The 6,247-nt window shown below is 38.7% G+C and overlaps 1 protein-coding gene across 3 annotated transcripts in view; it reads right to left on the minus strand.

Moving 5' to 3' along the window:
* The window catches only part of LOC138945537 (NF-kappa-B-activating protein-like), a 23,518-nt gene extending 22,454 nt beyond the window's left edge, over positions 1-1,064 (minus strand). For 2 of the 3 annotated variants that reach the window (XM_070316978.1, XM_070316976.1), the window contains exon 1: positions 930-1,064. The gene's annotated coding sequence lies outside the window, so the exon portion shown is untranslated. Of the gene's footprint in view, positions 1-916 lie in introns of all 3 variants that reach the window. The other variant, XM_070316977.1, reaches the window with a different exon arrangement.
* Between the last annotated feature and the right edge of the window lie 5,183 nt (positions 1,065-6,247).

A 6,247-nucleotide genomic window follows, 5' to 3' on the forward strand; every position in this document is an offset into this window, starting at 1 on the left:
TTCAGCGCTGCGCGCTGAGAGCACGTGTTGAAATATCTCATCGATGAGGTTGTGTCCGGGGTCTCTCTGAATAAGCCCACCAAATTTGAAGCAGATCCATCGAGAACTTTGGGCGTGCATGGCGAATACACAAATACACAAACACACAGATACACAAACACACAGACAGACACAAGTCGTATATATATATATATATGCCAGACGGCTGTCGCCAGAAAAGCTCACGATCCATCTAATCTTGCCTGTACTTCTCTGTGATATCCATAGATCAAAAAGCACATCTTTAGTGTGTGTGTGTGTGTGTGTGTGTGTGTGTGTGTGTGTGTGTGTGTGCGTGTGTGGGTGAAAAAGGAACACGGGCGTATTTTAGCGTGCAATCGCTTGACTGAATGGTTAATCATGCCTCAGCGTTCTTGTTTCTTCTTCATTTATTGGTGTGTGTGTGTGTGTGTTTTTTTTTTTTTTCCCACTGTATTTCTGTTGACATTGTTGAATCAATTTTTTTCTCGTGAAAATGTGATGACACTTTATCTTGCAAAGGGGTGTATACCTAGCAAACGCCCACCCTCTACTTTTAGCCGAAATCTGTGCGGGGGGTGGGGGGGGGGGGGCGTTTGCTAGGGATTTTACGGTATTATCATAACTATCATTGTCCTAAGTTATAAACTAGTAACTCAGTAACTAAACAATTCAAAAGTCGAAACTGTAGCTCAGCCTCACAACAAACTTACAAGATTTGACAGTGGAACTGAAAAACTTGCATGACTTGAGCCACCAGTGTTAACAGTTTTCATTTTCAATCGGATTCTATATTTCTAACTCGCAGAATTTTTATTGAGGAAGAAAGTTTCTGCTACTCAACATTTGAAACTTTCGTTATGAAACAACTGTTAAGCTAGAAATTAAACAATATTACTTCTCAATCGTACCGTTAGTAGATGGTGGGGCTGACACTTCAATGAACAGGCTGGCTAAACTCAAGGCTCTCTTCTGCTCTTTCGTTTCGCGTGGTACAGACGACGATTTTCTATCAGTGTAAACAGCAATGGCGGACCATCGTAATCTCAAACCCACATTGTCTGTAAATGCTGTGATGTTTTCGCTTTGTATGAAATCATAAAAGATTTGGGTTTTACTTCTGGGCTGAATTGTTTTAAAAACTAAATATTCAGTTAATTGCAAGGTGTTTTACTGTATTTATGTTTTGGGTAACGTCATAAACCTTTGTTCCCTTACCAGGGGAATTAACTCTTGCTAACCCATCACTGAGCTGAATGAAGGGGTTTTCTCCCCAGGGCCTCCCCAGCTGCCCCACACTTACCAGCACCAAAACCTGGGGAAAATGTGAACATTTTAATAATCACGTGTTCTGTCTAATTTACAGAGATAATGTTAGCCCAAAATGTTAATTACTTATTTTCAGTTTTGTCCTCGGCGCACTATCTAAAACCATAATTAAACATGATCACTTGATAATTCAACATGATCACTTCATAATAACATTTCTTTGGTGACAATGAAATGTTCAGTTCTGGATCAATTCCGGGCGGGTTTCTCAAGCCAAAACTCAACATTAAACATTATTTGAGGAAGAAAATGGTAATTTTCATTTATATTATATTTATCTCTGTAATTTTTTCACGTTAAAATTTTAATTATGTAGTTTTGGCACTAGGAAGCTGCCATAGTATTCGCTTGCACTCACTGGCAGTGCCACTTGCACTGCATTGGTCGGGCAAGTAGTATTCATGCTGCAATACGATGTATTCATGTGGCAGTTTTTTTACATTTAGTCAAGTTTTGGCTAAATGTTTTAAAATAGACGAAGAAAGTTGAGGCGGCACTGTCACACGCCCTCATGTTTCAACGAAATAGATTGAAATTTTGGTCAAGCAATCTTCGACAAAGTCTGGACTATTGCATTTCAGCTTGTAAGCTTAAAAATTAGTTAATTAGTTTGCTCAATGAAATCGAATTTTCAGTAGCTGATTCAAAATTAATTGCATTGTATTCTTCATCTTCTCCTGAATTCAAAAATATATAGATATGTCATGTTTACTCTAAAAACAAGAAATTCCTCCGAGGTAGGAAAAACACCCCCGTTGGTCAAAGGGAAATAACCATTCTCACTGCCACCAACTGAGAAGGTTATTTCCCTTTGACCATTAATATGTGCCTCTATAAGTCCTTGTAGAATCTTAATCCACCAATAACTCCCTAACCGTGTGTTTGACTGGTCCCAATTTTTGTAAGGACCGTGTCAGGAATGTATAGAACCTGTTCACCAAGTTTGGTGACGATCGGTCCGTTCATTCTTGAGATCTATATGCGAACACAAACACACACCCAAACAAACAAACAAACACATCAAGCGAATCCTATACACACCCCTATACCGGGAGTGTAATAATGTGCTCAGAATGAAAGGAAATAGATTCAGTAATGTACATGTACTATGGTCACATGCTTCGCGGAGACGAGTGTGGCCCGTCTCGGTCTTCATAACAGGTTGCCGAGACTACCTGAATATAGTCTCTGCGATGACTGGTTTGTCGTGTTGATCTTTTAGTTTGATAACGACTAACTATAAATGTTTTTATCATATCGCTTCACGTGACTCGTTTTCTTTCCGTTTGTTAGGTTAATTCTCTTTTTTCTGCTTGTTGTTTTCTTTCTTTCTTTTTTTTCAATGCAGTGTATTCTACTTTGTGTGCCGATTTACATTGCAATTACAGATTGTAAGGCTGGTCAGTACGTGTTTGCCCAAAATCTTGACCCTTGTGTGCAGTCAAATGTGCATATGTGTATGTGTGTGTGTGTGGAAGTTGTTACTGTTATGATTTTCAAAGGGTAAATACTGAATTGAAGAACAGCATGGCTCCTAAGCTCACACATTATTTAGAAGAAAAATTTTCCCAATAGCTTACAGCTTCAGTAAAAAATTAATCATCTGTCTCTCTCTCTCTCTCTCTCTCTCTTGGAATATATACACACAGTAAATACAGTTTTGAAGTTTTGAAAATGAGCCTTTTTATTCTTGAAACAAAAATTGTTTTTTGTTATACCTTTTTAATTTACAACACTATAATTGTAAACATATAAAAACGTAAATATTTGCTAACATCTACCACAGCAAATAAATGTGTTCTAAACCTCTTGTAACAACAAAAAAGCACACTAAATCTAATTCCACATAGAATTTTCTGCAAAATACACACAATTTAAAACATACTGACTATATGTAAGAAAAGAGAGCAGAGTATGAATGTACACAAGTACTTCCTCTCTCTCTCTCTCCCTCTCTAACACACACACACACACACATATAGAAGGGCAGCAAAAGAGACTGTAATATTTAACAATGTAAATGTTGTGACATATTTTGATCACTTAGAACTTAACACAGTAAATGTGGAACAGCGGTTACATCCCAGGTATAAATTAGTCAACAATCACAATTTGATTATTTCTCGGCGGGAATGACGAAAAGTGTATCACACCAATTATCAATAATAAAAAAACATCAACATTCAGCAGCACTATTTGTTAATGCCAAAGTCAGACGCCAAGCATAAAAACCTGAGGGTTTAGGGTTATGTCCAGAAAAGGGACAGGCAAGAATGCATTTACCAGGTGCTACCCACAGGCGCATGACACAGATATTGTGTGTTTAAATAAACTCAAAGTTCATCAGTTTAACACGAACCTGGAAGACTGACAGGCCCTTCTTTCATTCTAACTGAAAACCTGTATAATGTGATTGGTTGAAACCCTAATTCAGTATCATAAAACCCTTGAGTTATGGTGGTCAGCAGTGGAGAAATAAAATAAAAAATCTGAACTGCCAGATCATCCAGATGGAAAGCTAATATATATATTAAAATATTACATCGAACATGGATAAGCAGTGCTTGTTGGATGGAAAATGGCACCAAACACACACCTACACACACATGTATACACACATCATGAACAGGAACCCTGGAAAACAAGTCATACAAAAATGGGGGGGTGGGGGGTGTATCTGAAAAGGGAGGTTCCATTGTACCAGAAATTGTCTAAATGGCATAGTACACTGTTCTTAACGCCTGCACATGCCTGGAGTAAGTTAAAGGGGCTTTTAGCTGTCTGTTTGTTTGTTTGGTTCATGGGCTAAAACTCCCACGGTTTTTACGTGTATGACCGTTTTTACCCCGCCATTTAGGCACCCATATGCCGCTTTCGGGGGAAGCATGCTCGGTATTTTTGTGTTTCTATAACCCACAGAACTCTGACATGGATTACAGGATCTTTTCTGTGCGCACTTAATTGGTCTTGTGCTTGCGTGTACACACGAAGGGGGATAAGGCACTAGCATGTCTGCACATTAGTTGACCTGGGAGATCAGAAAAATCTTCACCCTTAACCCACCAGGCGGCCGCGGCCGAGATTTGAACTCACGACCTTCCGATTTCTTTCTTTATTTGGTGTTTAACGTTGTTTTCAACCACGAAGGTTATATCGCGACGGGGAAAGGGGGGAGATGGGATAGAGCCACTTGCCAATTGTTTCTTGTTCACAAAAGCACTAATCAAAAATGTGCTCCAGGGGCTTGCAACGTAGTACAATATATGACCTTACTGGGAGAATGCAAGTTTCCAGTACAAAGGACTTAACATTTCTTACATACCGCTTGACTAAAATCTTTACAAAAATTGACTATATTCTATACAAGAAACACTTAACAAGGGTAAAAGGAGAAACAGAATCCGTTAGTCGCGCGCCTCTTACGACATGCTGGGGAGCATCGGGTAAATTCTTCCCCCTAACCCGCGGGGGGTGACCTTCCGATTAGGAGGCCCATATCTTATCCACTAGGTTACTCCGCCCGTCTAAAATTCAATACAAGCCGCAGTCAAACGGAAGAGGGAATAAACTTACATTGCCTGATCCACTGTTCCTTTCATTAAAAGGAATGCACTGTACACAAACAGTTGCAGTAAAATATGAAAAACTGCACAGATAACTACAAAAGTTAGCAACATTTGCACGCACTGTGTAATATTTTAAGCAAACATTCACATCTTGCAACATACATATTTTCAATAGGTTTAGCAAATACATTTCTTCACACAAAATAGATCTGTTTCTGTTTTGTTCTGTGAAAGGTTCTACGCATCTCTGCCTATAGTTTCACCTTTTTTCATTCTTTGAGGCATGAATATTCTCTCATTTTCTTGTTCTTCACTCTCTTTTCAGCAAAAATATTTGTTTGTAAGGAATGTACATTTATACTCCAAACTTTCCACAAATGAATACATGAAGAAAAAAAACCCACCACCATGCATCCTATATGTACTAGAGGCCAACAGACTATATTCCCTCCAGATAAGTTCGGAATTAGAAAACAGGGACATACATGGAAATCACATTGACAACAAAATCATCATTTGGATGATTTCAGCAACAACAACAACAAAAACCACACACAAATCCCATCATTCAACAAGCAATCTCTAGATCCTACAACTTCTTGTTCAAAGCTAACAGATTCAATCTTTAATAAGATTGTCTCCCTCCATTTATATATAATCTTTCTTGAAAGGCACAGCTGAAATCCTGACATACATGATCTGTTCACACACTACTTCTGATGTCATAATAGTCTCCTGTCCGCCCAGCGACCTTCCCCTTGACCCTGCTTGTGACCTCGATGTTTTATGCCTCCGCAAGGGGCACGGCACTCTCTAAGCACCCAAAACCTCAAAGAGAGATAACTGGCGGAAACCTTCCTATTGTAGTCTCCTGTATGACGGCTTACTAGTGCCAAAACCTCATAATTGTAATTACCATTTTCACGTGTTAATTACAAAATTACTAATTTTTCCGGAAAAATTACAAACTTTCACCTGTTAATTACTAATGTTTAGTTTTGGCTCACTTCCTGACGGATTGCTAGTGCCAAAACTAAAAATTAGTCATTTTCCCGTGAAAATTAGTAACTAACAGATGAAAACAGTAACTGACAGCGTTAATTACCGTATTTGACGGACTACAAGCCGCAACTTTTTCAAAAAAATCGCTTTGCGGCTTATAAAAAGATGCGGCTAAAACGTTACCTAAACTTGAATAGCATTCACCAAATGGAAGTCACCGCTGATTTTCATTTCGCTCGATTAGCGATTACCGGTACTTTATTACCTCTCTACTCAAGACTCTGCGCTTTTCTCTTTTTTTCGCGAATCTTCGTTTGTGAACAAGTCGTCGT

This window comes from Littorina saxatilis, linkage group LG13 (genome assembly GCF_037325665.1).
Source record: "Littorina saxatilis isolate snail1 linkage group LG13, US_GU_Lsax_2.0, whole genome shotgun sequence".
Lineage (NCBI taxonomy): Eukaryota > Metazoa > Mollusca > Gastropoda > Littorinimorpha > Littorinidae > Littorina > Littorina saxatilis.